The sequence below is a fragment of the Zea mays genome, chromosome 2, assembly GCF_902167145.1.
Source record: "Zea mays cultivar B73 chromosome 2, Zm-B73-REFERENCE-NAM-5.0, whole genome shotgun sequence".
Taxonomy (NCBI): Eukaryota; Viridiplantae; Streptophyta; class Magnoliopsida; order Poales; family Poaceae; genus Zea; species Zea mays.
This window is the reverse complement of record NC_050097.1, coordinates 53,094,714-53,116,530: the sequence shown is the minus strand read 5'-3', so window position 1 is coordinate 53,116,530 and position 21,817 is coordinate 53,094,714. Positions and strand designations below refer to the sequence as shown.

At 44.7% G+C, this 21,817-nt stretch overlaps 1 long non-coding RNA gene across 1 annotated transcript; it reads left to right on the top strand.

The window, feature by feature from the left end:
- Positions 1–6,979: 6,979 nt before the first annotated feature.
- On the top strand, positions 6,980–20,112 carry LOC118476312 (uncharacterized). Its single transcript, XR_004856206.1, has 3 exons — positions 6,980–8,690; positions 9,484–16,658; positions 17,452–20,112. It is a non-coding gene; the product is annotated as an uncharacterized lncRNA (long non-coding RNA).
- Positions 20,113–21,817: the final 1,705 nt, after the last annotated feature.

The window sequence follows — 21,817 nt, the reverse complement described above, 5'->3', positions numbered from 1 at the left end:
TTATTCAATACTTGAACTTGGATTGTGCGGCAGGCAAAGTTGATAGAAAGAGCACTTCATGCATATGTCAAATTACTTAAAATGTCACTTGTGCATTGTCATCAAAGAAACAAAATACAGTTGCACTTTTAACGGCCGAGACATGACTATGGGATCAAATTTGATCAAATGTCATTGCTTTGTGACAATGAAAATGTCGTCAAGATAGCCACCAACCTAGTTCAACGTTCAAGAACAAAGCATGCTGATATACACTTCTATTTCATAAGAGATCATCAAGCCAAAGAAGATACTACAATTGAGAGTGTGAGTACCCAATATCAATTAGTGGACATATTCATCAATCCAGTTGATGAAGCTAGATTTTGCAAATTGAGAAATGAGTTAAACATTCTAGAGTTCTCAAACATGAGTTAAATGCACGACAACATATGCCGCCTCTCCTTCCACCAAAGCAAAGGTAAAATTGATTTTTGTGTTTATATTCTTCATTAGTACTAGTGGTAGTATAGGGCTTGTTCATGAGCAAGTGAACCAGGTGTTTGATCAAATTGATGGCAAACAAGTAAATACATCAACTTCACAATATAACCATTACAAGATGTGTGAAGAAGCTTGAAGATGTGTGAAGAAGCTTGAAGAAGGATCAAATAGAGTTATATCCTTATGCACATTGAATAGCTAAAGCTAACAATAAGGAAGCTAATGAAAACAATATAAGAATCTCAAGTAATCTTCAACTTTAAGTGATCATCTACATCAAAGTGGTGTCTTGCAAGCCATCAAGTGGTGTCTACGTCAACATAAAATTATCACTCAATGGGAATTGATGACAAAGGGGGAGAATATATAGCGGGTATTGGGACATGGATGACAAAGGAGAACTTTACGCCAAGATGAAAGAAAAAGAGAGGGATAAAAAATATGAAAACATACAAATCGGAGGAGCAAGCTCATGAACTTAGTTGTTTCATTTTGAAATGAGCATTTTCATACATTTGCTTTCATTTGCACAAGTACAAGTGTTCACAAGTAGTATACTTTTTGTTTGAGTGGTGTATGCTAGACAAAGACTTATTTGATGATTTGAGAACTAGCATGCTAGAGTCGTAGTGAGTTTTTCAAGTGGTACTATACACTTGCCTATAATGTCGATCTCATGGGGTTTCTAGTGTCTTTGATGTTTAGCTAACCAAGGTGCCAATGATGGAACTCAAAGGATGAATCAATTATTCCATGTGGTATACACTCTACAAAAGGTTTATTCTGTATACCTTAGCTTTAGTTGGTAGTGTTGTCTCCCTTACTATTCTTATCCAACATATATGAATGCTTTAACCGATTCACACTAGCACATTTGTAAAGGGATCTAATACTAACAAATTGTGTTTATGAAACTTGTCCAAAACTTCACACATGGTTAAAATATTTTCGCAAGCAATAGAAATCCAAAACCAAGTGTCGAAGATCATTCGATAGTGATTATACGGGGTAGGTCACGAGATTGAAAGATGAAGGTAAAGGCGCGAGACAAATGAGGGTTTATTTAGGTTTGGGATCTCGATGTGAGATAATACCCTACGTCGTGTTTGAGTTGTTGTATTCTATTTATGAGATGTGCTCATCTGCCCTCATGGGGCTCCACCATCCCTCGTATTATATCAAAGAGGGGCAACGATTATTACAGGATATGCTCCAAGTCAGATACCTAGTTGGAGTCGGGACCAAGTCGATACCGAGTGGTATACGAGTCAAACTCTATCTTTATAAGTGTACCTCCATATTTATTGAGTATCTTTGCCATGTCTCCTACTCTGATGAGATCTTTGCCACATATGTGCTTTTATATTCCTCCAAGCTTCAGGCCTTTTCGTGGTTTCATATCCATGGCAAGTAAATTTCACGGTGTCATATCTCGATGGATTTGTTCTAATGAGCTTGAGAGAAGGATTTAGACTAGTTTAAGGAAGTCCCCAATATTCAATATGGTGCTGAAGCTTTTAATGCTTGCTTTTGGAAGTGTTACAAGGTGGATCCTAACCGCTTGTGCTTGTGTGCATACTATAAACTTAGTCAAATGAAGAATGTCTGGATGCTAAGTTGGCTTACAGAATGCTTGTCGTTTGTAGGCTAAGTGCGCTTCAGTTTCTACATGAGCCCATGTTCCCCTTGTATAGTCGATGGAGTGGGTAGTCGTTGTTACATGAAGAAATTGATGGTGTGTGCCATTTCCTTCCTTTGGATTGTATATCATCTCCTATACTTTTGAAGGCCTTTCGTTGATGGCGTGTCTAGCCCTTATGGCCCCATCACTTCTGAACTAACTGGACCAAGGGAAATTAGGGTCTATAGAGGGGTATCTGGAGCCTTTTTGTGAGGTGGCATTTCTAAGGAGGATGTACATGTGGTTTGCCTTGGAGTTTCCTCCTTCTGATTATGACTTGTTCGGGGAGTTTGATCGTCTTACACATATGGTGAGTAAAAGGGAAATAGGGTTAACCTTTTCCTACAATTAATTTTGGTGGTTGATCGTCAACACAAACATATGGAGTAACTAGTTTGCTCTAGAATTCATGTATTACAGGTGCATAAGGTTCAACACAAACCAATAAATATTCAAGTTAGGGACCCAATTCAAAAGGAGCAAAAAGGACTTGAGTGTGCTGTGGACTGGCGCACGGGACAGTGTCTGGTGCACCAGGACCGTACAGGGGCCAACCAGCCACTCTCGGGAAAACGCAGGAGCGCTCCGCTATAATTCACTGGACTGTCCGGTGTGGCATCGGACTGTCCGGTGAGCCAGCGGAGCAACGGCTACCTCCGCGCAACGGTCGACTATGACAGCATGAACAGTGCATCACATTGCACGGTAGAAGTCAGAGCAGCGAGTCAGAGGGGCACCGGACTGTCCGGTGCACCACCAGACTGTCCGGTGCCACAAGAAGACAAAGGCACCAACGGTCAACTGCTCAAGAACCCTAACAGTTGGGTGACGTGGCGGCGCACCGGACACTGAACAGTGAGTGTCCGGTGCGCCCATCGACAGCAGCCTCCCCAACGGCAACCTTGGTGGTTGGGAGCTATAAATACCCCAACCACCACAACTTCAAGCATCCAAGTTTTCTGAAGATCACATTCAATACAAGAGGTCTAGCATTCACTTCAAGACACAATACAAAAGATCAAATCCTCTCTGAGTCCCAAATTCACTCCAAACACTTAGTGGCTTGTGAGAGAGAGATTTTTGTGTTCATTTGAGTTCTTATCGCTTGGATTGCCTTTCTTCTTTTCCCATTCTTACTCTCAAGTGCTTTGTAAGCGAGGCAAGAGACACCAAGTGTGTGGTGGTCCTTACGGGGTCTTAGTGACCCGTGAGATTAAGGAAGAAGGCTCACTCGGTCTAAGTGGCCGTTTGAGAGAGGGAAAGGGTTGGAATAGACCCGGTCTTTGTGACCTCCTCAACGGGGACTAGGTTATTTGGAACCGAACCTTGGTAAAACAAATCACGGTGTTTACTCGCCTTATTTCTTGGTTGATTTGTTTTCCCTCTCTTTCCGACTTGAATTTAATTCTAACGTTAACCCCCGACCTTAGTGCGTGTTTAAAGTTATAAATTTCAGGTTTCACCTATTCACCCCCCTCTAGGCGACTTTCAGTGAGACCCATTGTGGCCTACAAGTCCTTGTTATCCTTCAGAGATTTAGGTGGTTGGATACTAAAGGAAACAGGTGACGCCTAAGAGGGGGTGAATTAGTACTTCTAAAACTTTCTCTAAACTAGGCCACAAATAAATCCCTAGAGCAAAACCTATGCAAATAATCAAACTAGAATATCCAAACTAGGTTTGTCTAAGTGTTGCTATCTCTACCACAATGACTAAGTTTCAATCCTAAACAATATAAGTATAAAGACAAGATTGAAACTTAAATGCTTACTATAAATGCAGAAGCTAAAGAGCAAGGTAGACATGCAAACTCTCGTGGATGACGTCGGTATTTTTACCGAGGTATCCGGAACCATGCAAGTCCCGACTAATCCTTGTTGGTGCCCCTACGAAAAGGGAAGCCCACGTGAGGGCGAAGCACCTCGGTCGAGTAACTCTGTAGAGAGTCGTGGGCCTTATCCACGCGCAAGTGGTGCTCCGCTTCCGGCTCCTCTCGGACACTCCATGTCGTCTCCACTATCGAGCTTCCGACTGAAAACGATGTTGGCCTCGTTCCCTCCAGTACACGGTAACGGCCGTGATACAAACGCGGTTGTCATGGTCTCGCAAGACTCTCGTCCCACTCAATACAATTATAACGGCTCGCGCAAGAGCTGAGGGGTTGTGTGATTTTTCTAAACTCACTCAACTAACTAGGGTTCACCTAGAGCAAGCGCTAAAGTGGTCTAACTAACCTAATCACTTCACAAAACACCTACGCTAATGAACGAGTGATTCTATTAAGCACTTGGGTGTATGAGCACTTGGAAATGTCTACTATATGACTTGATATGTTGCTTGGGCTCCCACACCTTGGAATGGCCGGTTGGGATGGTATTTATAGGCCCCAACACAAAACTAACCGTTGGAGAAAAGTTGTTGCTCTCTGCGGCACACCAGATAGTCCGGTGGTGCACCGGACAGCCCGGTGCGCCTAGCCGTTGGACCGACACCGCAGTTGACCGTTGGCGCTGCAGGCTTTTACACCGGACATCCACGTGTCACACCAGATAGTCCGGTGGCTTCTCCCCACCAGTGTCACCTAGAACTAGTCGTTGGGCTATTGTTCCTTGGTTCACCAGACAGTTTGGCGTGTGGCACCGGATAGTCCGGTTCTCCAGAACAGATAGTCCACCGTGGCAACACTTCGTTCGTTTCTTGGACTTCATTTGATCTTTATAATGTCTTCTTTTGAGGTGTTGCTTTTCTCAATGCCTTAGTCCAAGTAACCTTAGCATTTGTGAACTACAAACATAAACACTAGCAAACACATTAGTCCACAGGTTGTGTTAATCATCAAACACCAAAATCTATTGAGCCAAATGGCCCGAGGTCCATTTTCCTTACAGATACAAGCATCATTAGAGTCCTTCATATGGTACCTATCTCACCTGACACCTACCTAGTCAGAAGCGTGTTTCGTGCCATTGAACAACCATAAAATGTGTTAGCCTAATATAGAGATTCATGGTACCTCCATATCACGGTGTCATACAGTCTTGTTAGGTTTATATGTCCTAGGGTGACCTAACTTAGATCGACCTAGGTCGGGGCTGACAAATTTGAGATGACTAGGTCAGGGCCGCTTGAGGTGACTGAGGTTAGGGTGTAACACCCTGAATTTGAAGGTATACAATTTCTTTCTAAATATCTACCAAATTCAGGTGTTACCCTTGCCTCTCTCTCCCTCTCCTTTCTTTTGGGTAGAATTAAGTTAATTAGTGAAGAGTTTATTATTTATTTTTGTCAAAACTTATGTGAGTCATGAATGGTTGCATCATGCTGAGCCCAAAATACTCTTTGAATTGATGCACATGTTTGATTTGGTTTGAATTCAAAACTTGGTTTGAATTGAAAACCCTAGAGAAAACAAAAAGAAAAGGCACCCGAGCTCCGTCCCGAGGTGAAACATTCGTTTCCATGCTCGGTTTCTCCCAATTCTGCTTTGTCTTGGCCAATTCGGCTTCACTGGAGTTCGGTCGCACCGGTTCGCCGTTCCCACACAGTGACTGGCCAAATTAGCTCGGCCCTGTGTCCCTGCTTTGGTCCATGATGTTCCCCTCACCCTGTCGTAGCTAGTCCAGGCCCTAGCGCGCCCTAGACCCCCTCTCCCCGACCGAGATTCCTCGCCAGAGTTACCCCCGACCCATCAAGAGCTCTCCCTCCGCCGTTCTCCCATCTCTGGCCCGGTTTCGTGGCTAGAACCCCACCAGTGTGTTCGACGGGTTCTCCTCGCCGATCCTGGCCAACCCCGGCGACCTCAAAACCGCTGTAGGCCAAACCCACCCCAGCTCTGGTGACCTCACCGTCGTAAGCAAGAGTGGCGCCGCCCACGGCCGTTAACCCCTCCGGTGCTTGATTTTGGTCGTCCAATCTCAACCGCGTGGCCCGGATCTCTAGATACCACTTCACGCGCGTGCCCTGCGCCTGGACCCACCTGTCGACCGCTTGTGCCCCTGGCACTGGGTCCGACTGGTCAATCTGCTTCCCCGCCCCCGGTTGCTGACCGCCCTGGCCCGTTGGTCAGTGCGCGCTTGTGCCCGTATCCGCGCGCTCGCCCGTGGATCTGTTCTCGACCATTGATCATGGATCTGACGGCTGAGGATACCCCGTACCCCTTCGCGCGGTGGTTTTGCTAAAGAGACCCTCGGTTTTTCGAGAATCAACCCATCGTCCTTAGGTTTTGCGCGCAGGCCCCTGGACTCTTATAAACAGACCCCTGGCCTTTTAAATAATCACATATTTTGAAGCGTCCCAATCCTCTGGGACTCAAATGTGATACAATTACTAGTCCCAGGAGGCTAGTAAATGTAACACCCCAGGTGTTTACCGTATGCTCGACAACGAGTATGGACTTAAGCACGAAATATCAGTGGATAACACGGATTTTAAATTTTAATCATTCTCGCTTATCGCGATTTTAATATCGCATTTGTTCCATTTGTCGCGGGTGCAACATCATTTTTACTTCTAATTATCCGAGTTCTTCCGAAATTTTCGTGCTGTTCGGAACATCGTTGTTCCGAAAATCGGTGTGTCCGGTGATTATTTAAAATTCATCGCTCGCGCGAATGCGAATTTGGAAGACCGACCCACTCGGATGATTTTTATCCCAAGCAAATTAGTTTGAACTCGACGACTAAAATATTTGGGGTAAAATAATCCAAATCGCGCATCGTCCGAGTGAAATCGTGCGCGAGGTTATGATCCAATTTATCCTTCAGCACGCGGTTTTAACGACGAAATCGCGTATATATTGCGGATCGGGTTTCGGCTAACTTCGTTCGAATCACACAGAACAAATTATCAGTCCGAAATTAGTTTATTTCGGTCTATTATTCTTGCCCGGATCCAAATCTTCGAATGTAAACAAGTATTAAATAATTTGGTTCCTACTCGTCCACCGTGAAATCGCGTACGAGAATCCATAATTGAGCCTCGATTCACTGGTAAATCATCCGTGACCGTGGAACCAGATGTTCAGACCGCAGGTAAATTTATCAGATCTTTGAATCAATTCAAACACAGTCTATAATAGTTTGGCCAATATCGTTTTGGCACGTTCTGTTTGCATCTCATTTAGACTTAAATTCCAGAACTCAATTATCTGTGTTCTCTCGTAAAGACAAAGTGGGAAACTAGAAAATTGTTTTTCTCAAATATCTCCACCGTATAGGTCATCCACATCCAGTGCATGTGTTCAGCTCCCTGGAGATTTTTATTCTCCACGCGTCTGCACTTCCTTGCGATCCTCTCCACGTCTGGACGTCTGGTGCATGGATCCCTCGCCATCAGCCTTATCCCACGGCTGATTTTTTTGTCTTCACAACAGATTTTCTTTCCTCAGCCTCATCCTCACGTCTCTCTCTGTTAGATTTTTTTCAAGTCGTGTTCATCTTCTACAGCCGCCGCCCCTGGATTTCTACAAATCCACCACCGAGCGTTCCACTCTCCTCCTGAGCTCCTCCAGCCAGCTCGCCCTCCCAACTCCTGCCGCACTGAGCTCATTGCACGCTCCTGTGCCCCTGCCTCGTCTAGCTCCAGCGCTCGGTGTCCCTCAGCCCAGCTGTGTCTACGTGCTGCTCGCTCCGAGCTCCCTGTGCCATGGCGTCAGCCGCAGTTCACCGCGCTCGGCCTCCCGTCTTGCCGCGAGTCCCGGCTCGAATCTCCATGGCCGCAGGCCTCTGGTGCCGCGCGCGTGCCCTTGTCATGGTCCTGCGCGTCCTGCGTCTTCTTCCCCGAGCTCGGCCGCCGAGCTCTCTGCGCGCGACTCTGCTCTTCTGGGTGCGCGCCTGGGTCCCTGCTGAGCTCGGCGTCTATCTCTCTATAGCTCTAGTTTTTCCCCAGCACGCTTTCTTCCCTGCTCGGCCATGGGAGCCGCGCCGTCGACCCTGCCTGAATCCCCTCGGCCACGTCTTCCTTCTTGCTCCTTGCGCGAGCCGCAACCCTCTGACCAGTCCCAGCCGAACTCCCTCCAGTCCAACCGCTGCTCCTGGCTCGCCCGTCCGTGCGGCACTTCGTCTATAGCCGCTGTCCGCCGTCGAGTTCCTGTACGCGCGCCTCTGGTTCGCCACTGCTCTCTGCGCGCGCGCTCTGCTCGGCCTCTATGGCGCTCGACGTTTAGATTTTCTGCGTGCAGCTTCCTCAAATCACCGTGTGCCTAGCTCGCTCCAGCTCGCCGGTCGAGTTTCTCCCTCGCGTTCAGACCCGGCCGTTAACGCCCAGTCATGTGTTCTTTTTCCCCAGCTCGGATCTCATCAGCCACCGTTCTCTAACCCGTGTCTCGGTCGGCATCGTGGAGTTTTGGTTGATTGGCTCGCCGTTGACCTCGTCGGTGTCGTCGAACACTCAATCTCGTTGAACCCCGAATCCCGGACGTTAGGCAAAAATAAGCGAGGTCCGTGTGCATCGCTCATCAAGTGCTCGACACAAAGAGCTGAATCAGAATCCTTGCCGTGTTCGCGGATAGCGCGTCAGATTTAGAATGGTAAGTCGATTCAAAATTTCTGTTAGCTTAATTATTGAAGTAGTTCGATGAATGTGATGTGCTTATTTTCGTGATTTTGAAGCAGTCGTGTCGCGGTAGGATTAAATATATGTGAAATACGATAAAGTTAGTAATGCGAAAGATAGATTAAGTATTTTATCTGGCTAGCTAGTAAGTTCAGATGACGTTGCCGTGCCGATTTAGTTGCTTAAATAAATTAATGCTTTGCTAGTAGACATTCTAATTAGCATAGTGAGTTAGAAAGTTATAAATGATTTCTATCAGTAGTCTTGAGCTTAATTATCTTAGAAACGTGAACCTAGTTTTCGTTAATTGTTTGGTATAGACTATAGCTTAGAAAAAATATAGAACTTATACTTAGGGTGTTGTTACCTGATATATGAATTAAATTCGGTGAAATAGGAAGGACGTGAGTATTGTACTTCTTGTATGTTTATAGATTATTGTTCCGTGATGTTTGAGCTAGCACCAGATAAATAAAAGAAGCACGAATATTATCGTTAGTATTATATCGGCAGCTGGCGTTCCTTGTAATTGGATATTTTGGCAAAAGACTTGTACTTAGCTTGCTATTACTTGATGTTTGAAGTAGATGCAATTACGCTAGAATAGTGAAATAATTGGGCTTAGTCGTAGGTCGATAACCAGTATTATCGTATAAACTTGTACAATGTCTCGCCGCTAGGTGTTTAAATTCGCTATCGCGTAGCACTATTTAGGTTTGTAATATTTCCATCGATATGCATTCATGTGCATAATGCATTCCATTCAGGTACGATAATTAATCACGTGATGCGGAAGATGACCCAAGTCGACCCCAAGCGCGGGCTACTCCGCATGGAGATGCTGATGAACGAACCTGCCTGATCAAGTGCTAGAACAAGGATGATCGCTAAGTGGACGTCGTCTAACAACACTAACCTAGTGTTACCCAGGCAAGCCCCGGTGCATGCAACCCCTTCCTTGTGTTTTTAAATTATTTTTGCACACTTTAAGTCTAGTGAAATGTGCATTAGGTTTATAGAAGTTGCTTGGAAACCCTTTGATGCATTGGCTACCTTGAAATCCATTCCTTTTATAGATACTTCTGGTGAAGTATCAAAATATAATTTACAAAAAATGCTTAGCCCTGCTTATAAGCAGATAGAGTTTGTCCTTTGCACTTATGCCTAGCTCAGGTTTATCCTGAGGAAGGATGACTTCTACCTGCAAGAATATTTTCAGTGGGAGCATGGTGGGATCTTACTGCAAAGTTCCCTATAATGCTCTTTTCATCCTTAGGAACACAAAACAATCCTAAGGGTGGAAGTACTTAACTCGAGACTTGGGCTAGGAACAAGTGATGTTCCGTCCGGGTCAATTAAGGATTGGATGCGTATGTAGGCCTGATAGATCAAGGACTATCTTAACTAGCCACATGCCCTGGAAATGGGACAGGGTAAGCTTGAACCCGGCTATTCCATACGTGAAAAGACAACCGCGCACTGGGCGTGGGAGATGGTGGGAGTAGCGTGTGCCCTCCTGGCTAGAGGCTGGATGGAGGAGTACTGTGCTCCCGGGTAGCGCGGACCGGTTCACGTTGTGGAGGATCTGTGGGAACGGTTGACATATGCAAGGGTTAAGTGCTACATATGTCGTGTGGTTAGAGATCCTCAGCTGAGTAAATCGATTCGGATCGCCGTTATATCCCCGGAGAGTGGAGACTTGATCACTGACCTGCAACCTAAGTCGGGATGTGAACCTCATGAATAAAAATGATGTTGTATTGATGAGATGGTGAAATTAGACCAGATGCAAACAGAGTCTATTAATATTTAATCTGGCGTTAAAATATTGAAAGTAAGGACTCACTTTAGTAAGTTATTTCTGCAAAAGTATCTAAGTTGATTCTTGCTAAAGCCTCTCCTTAATTCCCAAATCCAGCATACCCTTGAGAGTCTTTTCTTTAGTCGGGTAAGTCTTGCTGAGTAATTCCATACTCAGGGTTTTATTCCCTGTTGTTTTTCAGGTCATAGTTTTGTGCTGCTGATGATGGTGTTAAATGCCGGTGGGCTCGGCCTTCTTATAAGTCTAAGTAATCCTTCTATACTTCTTAATGAGGATGGTCCCTTGAGCTAGCATATATTTTAAACTTATACTTTTGCAATCACTCCGATAAAATAATGTAAAATTTTTGTAACTTGTAAAATTTGGTAACAAGATTTCCGCTGCAAAAATATTGGTGTGTGTGATTTGTGTTACTTAATCCCGCGGTTCTGGTTGTAAGTGGTTTATCTGAGGTCCTTGGGACACTCGGACGGATCCTGTTAAGTTATTTGGTGCACATGCATAGCCGTCTGAGGTCTTTGAGACAAGGACAGGTGCATGTGGGCCCAATAACTTGGGAGGTTCTGCCACAGCTGGTATCGGAGCAGGATTAAGTTTATACGGTCACATACGTATTTTCAAAACAAAAGTTTTGGTTTTAGAAAACCTATTTTCAACTAAACCCATAGTTTGGTTTTGAAAAACAGATTTGAAAAACTATAATGCTAGCGACATCCTCTGTTAAGCCCTAAAGTAAGGACTATCAGGTGGCTTAGTTGAAAACCATAACCCATAAGGCCTAGTTTGGATACTTTGGGATTAGAGTGTTTTGGAGGGATTGGAGAGGATGTAAATCCCCAATAGATCAAATACTCTCTCAATACATCTCAATCCACTTCAAACCTACTCATTACTAGAGTACCCAAACTAGGCCTAACCGGGTGGGTATTGCATACATGTGTATTGTTATTTTTGAGGCCATTCAATTGTGGATGGATCGACACTCAAGGTAAGGTGAGATGTGAGAGTATGACCGAACAACCGTCGGTCTAGGGGAGTGCTTAATTGTGGCGCTTGATTATATACATGTTTTACATATGTATATATGAAGGCTGCGATGTGGAGTAATTACTTTTCCGAGAATTCAGTACCCCATAGATGTGTATGGGTATACAGACATGGGAATACTGAGAAGTGTAATGTACTTGTAACGACGCACCTACGCCCAGGTAAGAAGGTGAGTTACCATAATGAGTTGCCCTATGGTAAAAGTGTGGCAACGGCGCCTATGCGTGGCTCGGCGCTTAATGATGAGCTGGCCTCCATATAGCAATATATGGAGTATAAACTGTGATAAACTGTCATGTATGGATTGCATCATTGGGAAATGGGCTGTGATGGAAATTTTCTGCAGGTACACTAACCTCGAAAACGTATGTGTAGTTGACGACTAGAAAAATACCGTGAGAGTCGTAAGAATGCCACCGATATAGAACGTTATTGCCACATTTGGTTGGCAAAATCAGTGAGGACGTGTAGGACGAGCATGCATCCTGATTGTTGCATCATGTTTGTCACCTATACACCCAAAATGCTTCTCTTGCCTCTATTCCAGTAACCATTGATTGTAGATAATGTGGTGTAGTGTTGAATTATGAACTTCGATGAAATAGGTGTCCTCCATTCTTTAGGTAACCTATTAAGGTCTTATATGGTGTTTGCTCTTGTGCTTGATGTGTCGATAGAAGGTTAGTAACTTGTTTGCTTAAACCCAGAATTAGGCCATGTTCTTATTTAGTGATTCATGACCCAAAACTTAAAATTTTCCGTTATCACTCCAGGACCAAACACATAAAAATAAATGCCTAGATAATTTCTTTGTTGAACATAAAATGTACCCAAGCTTAAAACAAGGATCTCGAGTCTGTATTCTTGGTAATTAGCTTATAACTCTTTTATGGTCCTATTTCCAACCAAAACCATGCCTTTACTTTGTTGGTGAAAGCTGATGTCCCTTATCTAGTTTGTCTGTTCTTAAGGATCGCCATGTTGCTTTACCAACCTAACCTAAGGAAGACGTACCCAATCTTTTTTCTTGAGTTGATGCCTTTGGTTTCCCCATATCTATCAAAGGCATATCAACTTAATCCTTGACCTCGTAATCTCTGCGATGGGCATAGAAATATGCTTGGGGCTGAATTAACAGTCTCCCATCGTACTCCCTTCGTCATCCAAGTTAGGTTATGGCCATGTCTTGTTCATTCATCGGGCTGTGATCTATGATTGGCTCTCTACTTGTAACCATTCTTACAAGTGGAGTCTATTTTTGTATATTGTCATTCTTGCTCAATCCAGTTGTGTTGTGCGAGATTTCTTATTGGTTACGTCTAATAATGGTGTTATGACTAAAACCGCTGGTGCCGTGACGAAACCGAGGGCCTCCGGTGAATGTACACACATGGTTGCGCTACTTGGCACGCGCTGGTATCACAGTTAGTAGTCATAATCCATTATGAGACTACATCAATGTGTTATCTTAGCACAATCTGTTTTTGCTACGTGAGATTCATTATTGGTGTCAGTTCGGTGATGGTGTCATGATTAAGGACTTATGGTGCCGCAGTGAAACTGAGAGCCCCTTGTGAATGTACACGCGAGGTTATGCTGCTTGGCGCATGCTGGTATCAAGGTCTCTAGTCATGATCCATTGTAGAACTACACTGATGTGTGATCTTCCGTAGATATCTTCCTTGAAATAATTTCGGTGTTGTTTGTCGAAGTGACCAAGCAACATCTATCATCTTTGTTGGATCAAAAGGGCATACCACGTTCATGTGTGGTCTCTTTTCCCTTGATCTTGGTAGTGACTCCTTATACAAGTTCCCTTTACGTCCTTTGTGTAAAGGTGAAGCCTTGGAGCTTTTAGTGTTGAGAGACAACTAATTAGCTCTCAAAATGGAGATCTGTTTCCCCTGCTGCTGAAATGCAGGAGTTTGTTCATTCGCTCTCTCATTTAGTCCATATATTCCCTAACCAAGTCTGTTCATCTCGCATGAAGAAACGGATGAACGACCTGACCAAATGAATTTCTAACCACATACATGATCTCGTGTTAACCAGAGTGAACTCTCAACCTTTGGCTTACCGATGGTACTGAGAGGGCTCGCTCAATGTCAAAAGTAGTTCAACAAGTTGGTTTTACTAACTTGTAACTGCATTGTGAACAAAGGCTGAGTTTAGAGATCGTTCTGTCGAGTTATCTAAACTCACTTTGGTTCAAACCATCCTAAAGAAAGTACTTACACGGATCAAGTTAAGTCAACCAATAACCACCTAATTATCGCTCTAGTCACGCCTCGACCGCCTCACGTGTGCTTTTTCAGCGTGTGTGATCATGTCGATCCATGTCTAGTGCTTGCTAAAATGGATTGGTTGCAAAGACAACATCTACAGATCCCTCCACTGGTGATTCTCTCGAATCTATATCACCTTTCAGGGACATGGATTTTCTGGCTAGCCACGGGTCAACTGTGATGTTATTCGACATTCACACCCGTCTCCTGTGCTATGGATTTACGGTAACCACTTGTTGGTAAACCTCTTTCTGTGTGTTTTACCCAAGAGGTTGCATCTGATTCTGTTTGGGGAAGATCGCGTAATTGCCACTTGCCCAATAGACTCAGATAGTACAGTGTCATCAGAGAAAGCCAACTGCACCCATGGAACCTTATGTGTTCCTCTGGCAGACATCGTCTCTACTGATGGACATATATGATTTAGCTTGTGGCGATACATGTTATGTCCACTAGAGAAACGATATTCTGAGACACTCGCCTTCGCCCAAGACTGCCTTATGATTATCGCTGATATGGACATGGGGTACATGCTTCTCTACCCTTAGAAGTCTTTCACTCCGAATCTCGGGACGAGATTCTTTTAAGGGGGAGGGCTGTAACACCCCAGGTGTTTACCGTATGCTCGACAACGAGTATGGACTTAAGCACGAAATATCAGTGGATAACACGGATTTTAAATTTTAATCATTCTCGCTTATCGCGATTTTAATATCGCATCTGTTCCATTTGTCGCGGGTGCAACATCATTTTTACTTCTAATTATCCGAGTTCTTCCGAAATTTTCGTGCTGTTCGGAACATCGTTGTTCCGAAAATCGGTGTGTCCGGTGATTATTTAAAATTCATCGCTCGCGCGAATGCGAATTTGGAAGACCGACCCACTCGGATGATTTTTATCCCAAGCAAATTAGTTTGAACTCGACGACTAAAATATTTGGGGTAAAATAATCCAAATCGCGCATCGTCCGAGTGAAATCGTGCGCGAGGTTATGATCCAATTTATCCTTCAGCACGCGGTTTTAACGACGAAATCGCGTATATATTGCGGATCGGGTTTCGGCTAACTTCGTTCGAATCACACAGAACAAATTATCAGTCCGAAATTAGTTTATTTCGGTCTATTATTCTTGCCCGGATCCAAATCTTCGAATGTAAACAAGTATTAAATAATTTGGTTCCTACTCGTCCACCGTGAAATCGCGTACGAGAATCCATAATTGAGCCTCGATTCACTGGTAAATCATCCGTGACCGTGGAACCAGATGTTCAGACCGCAGGTAAATTTATCAGATCTTTGAATCAATTCAAACACAGTCTATAATAGTTTGGCCAATATCGTTTTGGCACGTTCTGTTTGCATCTCATTTAGACTTAAATTCCAGAACTCAATTATCTGTGTTCTCTCGTAAAGACAAAGTGGGAAACTAGAAAATTGTTTTTCTCAAATATCTCCACCGTATAGGCCATCCACATCCAGTGCATGTGTTCAGCTCCCTGGAGATTTTTATTCTCCACGCGTCTGCACTTCCTTGCGATCCTCTCCACGTCTGGACGTCTGGTGCATGGATCCCTCGCCATCAGCCTTATCCCACGGCTGATTTTTTTGTCTTCACAACAGATTTTCTTTCCTCAGCCTCATCCTCACGTCTCTCTCTGTTAGATTTTTTTCAAGTCGTGTTCATCTTCTACAGCCGCCGCCCCTGGATTTCTACAAATCCACCACCGAGCGTTCCACTCTCCTCCTGAGCTCCTCCAGCCAGCTCGCCCTCCCAACTCCTGCCGCACTGAGCTCATTGCACGCTCCTGTGCCCCTGCCTCGTCTAGCTCCAGCGCTCGGTGTCCCTCAGCCCAGCTGTGTCTACGTGCTGCTCGCTCCGAGCTCCCTGTGCCATGGCGTCAGCCGCAGTTCACCGCGCTCGGCCTCCCGTCTTGCCGCGAGTCCCGGCTCGAATCTCCATGGCCGCAGGCCTCTGGTGCCGCGCGCGTGCCCTTGTCATGGTCCTGCGCGTCCTGCGTCTTCTTCCCCGAGCTCGGCCGCCGAGCTCTCTGCGCGCGACTCTGCTCTTCTGGGTGCGCGCCTGGGTCCCTGCTGAGCTCGGCGTCTATCTCTCTATAGCTCTAGTTTTTCCCCAGCACGCTTTCTTCCCTGCTCGGCCATGGGAGCCGCGCCGTCGACCCTGCCTGAATCCCCTCGGCCACGTCTTCCTTCTTGCTCCTTGCGCGAGCCGCAACCCTCTGACCAGTCCCAGCCGAACTCCCTCCAGTCCAACCGCTGCTCCTGGCTCGCCCGTCCGTGCGGCACTTCGTCTATAGCCGCTGTCCGCCGTCGAGTTCCTGTACGCGCGCCTCTGGTTCGCCACTGCTCTCTGCGCGCGCGCTCTGCTCGGCCTCTATGGCGCTCGACGTTTAGATTTTCTGCGTGCAGCTTCCTCAAATCACCGTGTGCCTAGCTCGCTCCAGCTCGCCGGTCGAGTTTCTCCCTCGCGTTCAGACCCGGCCGTTAACGCCCAGTCATGTGTTCTTTTTCCCCAGCTCGGATCTCATCAGCCACCGTTCTCTAACCCGTGTCTCGGTCGGCATCGTGGAGTTTTGGTTGATTGGCTCGCTGTTGACCTCGTCGGTGTCGTCGAACCTTGATCTTCCCTACTCAATCTCGTTGAACCCCGAATCCCGGACGTTAGGCAAAAATAAGCGAGGTCCGTGTGCATCGCTCATCAAGTGCTCGACACAAAGAGCTGAATCAGAATCCTTGCCGTGTTCGCGGATAGCGCGTCAGATTTAGAATGGTAAGTCGATTCAAAATTTCCGTTAGCTTAATTATTGAAGTAGTTCGATGAATGTGATGTGCTTATTTTCGTGATTTTGAAGCAGTCGTGTCGCGGTAGGATTAAATATATGTGAAATACGATGAAGTTAGTAATGCGAAAGATAGATTAAGTATTTTATCTGGCTAGCTAGTAAGTTCAGATGACGTTGCCGTGCCGATTTAGTTGCTTAAATAAATTAATGCTTTGCTAGTAGACATTCTAATTAGCATAGTGAGTTAGAAAGTTATAAATGATTTCTATCAGTAGTCTTGAGCTTAATTATCTTAGAAACGTGAACCTAGTTTTCGTTAATTGTTTGGTATAGACTATAGCTTAGAAAAAATATAGAACTTATACTTAGGGTGTTGTTACCTGATATATGAATTAAATTCGGTGAAATAGGAAGGACGTGAGTATTGTACTTCTTGTATGTTTATAGATTATTGTTCCGTGATGTTTGAGCTAGCACCAGATAAATAAAAGAAGCACGAATATTATCGTTAGTATTATATCGGCAGCTGGCGTTCCTTGTAATTGGATATTTTGGCAAAAGACTTGTACTTAGCTTGCTATTACTTGATGTTTGAAGTAGATGCAATTACGCTAGAATAGTGAAATAATTGGGCTTAGTCGTAGGTCGATAACCAGTATTATCGTATAAACTTGTACAATGTCTCGCCGCTAGGTGTTTAAATTCGCTATCGCGTAGCACTATTTAGGTTTGTAATATTTCCATCGATATGCATTCATGTGCATAATGCATTCCATTCAGGTACGATAATTAATCACGTGATGCGGAAGATGACCCAAGTCGACCCCAAGCGCGGGCTACTCCGCATGGAGATGCTGATGAACGAACCTGCCTGATCAAGTGCTAGAACAAGGATGATCGCTAAGTGGACGTCGTCTAACAACACTAACCTAGTGTTACCCAGGCAAGCCCCGGTGCATGCAACCCCTTCCTTGTGTTTTTAAATTATTTTTGCACACTTTAAGTCTAGTGAAATGTGCATTAGGTTTATAGAAGTTGCTTGGAAACCCTTTGATGCATTGGCTACCTTGAAATCCATTCCTTTTATAGATACTTCTGGTGAAGTATCAAAATATAATTTACAAAAAATGCTTAGCCCTGCTTATAAGCAGATAGAGTTTGTCCTTTGCACTTATGCCTAGCTCAGGTTTATCCTGAGGAAGGATGACTTCTACCTGCAAGAATATTTTCAGTGGGAGCATGGTGGGATCTTACTGCAAAGTTCCCTATAATGCTCTTTTCATCCTTAGGAACACAAAACAATCCTAAGGGTGGAAGTACTTAACTCGAGACTTGGGCTAGGAACAAGTGATGTTCCGTCCGGGTCAATTAAGGATTGGATGCGTATGTAGGCCTGATAGATCAAGGACTATCTTAACTAGCCACATGCCCTGGAAATGGGACAGGGTAAGCTTGAACCCGGCTATTCCATACGTGAAAAGACAACCGCGCACTGGGCGTGGGAGATGGTGGGAGTAGCGTGTGCCCTCCTGGCTAGAGGCTGGATGGAGGAGTACTGTGCTCCCGGGTAGCGCGGACCGGTTCACGTTGTGGAGGATCTGTGGGAACGGTTGACATATGCAAGGGTTAAGTGCTACATATGTCGTGTGGTTAGAGATCCTCAGCTGAGTAAATCGATTCGGATCGCCGTTATATCCCCGGAGAGTGGAGACTTGATCACTGACCTGCAACCTAAGTCGGGATGTGAACCTCATGAATAAAAATGATGTTGTATTGATGAGATGGTGAAATTAGACCAGATGCAAACAGAGTCTATTAATATTTAATCTGGCGTTAAAATATTGAAAGTAAGGACTCACTTTAGTAAGCTATTTCTGCAAAAGTATCTAAGTTGATTCTTGCTAAAGCCTCTCCTTGATTCCCAAATCCAGCATACCCTTGAGAGTCTTTTCTTTAGTCGGGTAAGTCTTGCTGAGTAATTCCATACTCAGGGTTTTATTCCCTGTTGTTTTTCAGGTCATAGTTTTGTGCTGCTGATGATGGTGTTAAATGCCGGTGGGCTCGGCCTTCTTATAAGTCTAAGTAATCCTTCTATACTTCTTAATGAGGATGGTCCCTTGAGCTAGCATATATTTTAAACTTATACTTTTGCAATCACTCCGATAAAATAATGTAAAATTTTTGTAACTTGTAAAATTTGGTAACAAGATTTCCGCTGCAAAAATATTGGTGTGTGTGATTTGTGTTACTTAATCCCGCGGTTCTGGTTGTAAGTGGTTTATCTGAGGTCCTTGGGACACTCGGACGGATCCTGTTAAGTTATTTGGTGCACATGCATAGCCGTCTGAGGTCTTTGAGACAAGGACAGGTGCATGTGGGCCCAATAACTTGGGAGGTTCTGCCACAGTAAACACATTTATACATCAGATGATTACAGATCTGCTTAAACGAGACAAACCTATAAAGGTGGCGATCAACTTTAAGAGTTGGTCCACAACTCGGGACATATCATCAGAGTGGGCTGAAGCAGCCCGATATACGCAGCGAAGCAAATCAGCGGTCCAACAGCCACAGGCAAGGTTGGGAACATTCGTAACTCTTACCCGATCTCCTTTTCTGAAAAACAACAAATAAGCAAGGGTGAGTACAAACGTACTCAGCAGCCCACCTTCACCCGCGGAATGGGGAAATCAGATATAATGCTGGAATATGTAGATCTCAGGATATTTGCAGAAACAACAATATTTTATGCAGGGTTGTTTTGAAAAACATTTTGTATTTTGCAAAGTGCATCCTCTCCAAAAGGAGCAGGAAGTTTTTCAATATTAGAACAAAATCCCCTGGACTAAACCATCCAGGTATCTCAGCAGTTTCCCACTGGTTTTCCTTTTCAAAAACAGCTATTGGACTTCCCGTCCACCATAGCTCACGGCTCAACCGCCGAACCTTTTAAAAACCACTTGTTGGGGGCCTTCGTCCTCCGAAGGTCCTCAAAAACATGATTTGACAATATCTTCCAAGTGAAATGTATGAACAGATATCTTCGGACCCAGATTGTGAACATGAAGTACGATCAGGACGAAGCTTAAGCTAGACGAAGGAAGATTGAGATGAAGGACGGGCTGATCACCAAGCCGTACGAGGGATGGTGCATAGCCGAAGCTATGCGCAGGGGAGCTTCGGCATAGTGGCAGAAAGGGGAACCGACTTAAAGATGAAAAGACTACTTAGGCTTTGACAGATCCTCATAAGTCATTAGCAAATGTAGTGGACATGAATGTAATTTTACATGGGCTGCGTCCCACGTCTATAAATAGATGAACAGTACTCCCGTACTGTTCACGCTGACTTGGCATTTGCTTTTGCGTCACATTTGTATTTTCATCTCCTTCCAAGCCGAAGGTACATTTGTAATTCGATATTGTCTCTATTTTTCTATGATGATATAAAAAAGCTAAATTGATGATGTTATATGATTATTCATGCTATCTTTTATGTTTCATATACTTCGTCTTTCATTAATGTATACTGTGATGATGAAGGTTCGTCCTTCATGACCTTCGTCTGAAGATCGTTATATCCTAAGGGAAATAATGCTTCAAAGGACGAAGGATTTTATCGTTTAACATTCTCTGTGTTGCCTTGTTCTTAACTCATAGCACTTGAGAACAAGTCCCCAACACCACTTTTCTCAAACGCACCTTTTTTTTGAAAACAAAACATTAATTGCCATACCATACCAGACTCGTCCATTCCTGTGGACACAGACTATTCGAATAGGTTTTCAAACTCTGCGCAGAGGTGTACACTTTACCCACTAGTCCGGCTCTGCGATCTCATGATCAATGAGATCCGAATCCGACTCTCTTTCTTTCCCCGCACGTCCTAACCTTAACGGTTATCCGGAAGGAGTCAGGCCACCACCATGTCCAAACCGGACAAAACTTTCCCCCTCCTTATCCTCCCGGTGTTCCCCAGCCTTCATAACCCTGGGGTTGGACCGTACGAGTTCAGATTGAGTGACTGCCCACACAGTCTCAAGTGGTTGTACTATTAAAGAGTACAAGTAGTGAAGATGACAAACCGGTCCTTATATGAGGGGACAATCCTTCTGCTCACGCCTAAACCAGCTGAGCCAACACCTTAGGCCCTCCCCTAAACCAGGGAGTCCCTGATTATCCCTACTCAAAGGTGATAAGGGTGAAAACCCTTCATCATACACATTTTGAAAAACATTTTCTTTTGAAAACTCACACCTTTCCTCAAATCATTTGTAACAAATATATCAGGGATTGATTGCGGCAAGTGGCTGGGTGGCCATAATAACTTGTCTTAAAATCATATCATGCATAAAATAACAGGCTGAGGGTTGTGGTTGAAAAATCATAGGTAATTTATGCATCAAAGGGATCCAGTGAGCTTGTCGTGCTTATTCGGCGAAGGGGGAAGGGGAGCTCGCGGAACTGGCTTCTGGCTCCACCGCTTAGCGTAGACTCGCGGATCTGGCCTCCACGAGACGGCACGAACGCTCCGATAACTATGCAACATGAACAAGCAAACATACAAACGAGCAAGTATACCAACAAATATTTAGTATAGTGGTCAGAATAGTGATACATGGATGGGTAGAGTCTTGAGTAGAATATGTGTCATGTGGTGTTGTGATACTACTAGTGGTGGAGCGGAGGTGCTTACCAGGAGGGTGGACTGGAGGCGAAGCGACACTATGCGTGTAGCCGGCAGAGCAGAGTAACTGAGTGGGTGGAGTGTTTGCCTTGGCTGAGGGTGTTGAGTGTGTGTGGAGAGGGAGAGGGTAGCTGGGTGTATTTATAGCTGGGTGTATGTGGTGTAGCACAGTGAAGTTCACTGTTGGTGAGAATAGTGACGAATGAATCGTCTGACTTAGTATGAACAAGAGAGTTATAGGTAGAATATGGGACAATAGTATTTTGGGAGTCTTCTGGAACATGAACCATGCTTAAGGGATGGAATGGTTGGATAGGGAATAATTCGATAAGAATTTAGAAGCAAGAATTATTGGAATCGGAGTTTGGAAGCCTGGTTCGAAGGAATCTCAAAGTCAAGCATGCTCAACTTGGAGAAACCTGGGATGGGTGACCAGATGGGAAGTTCCTACTGGAAGGAA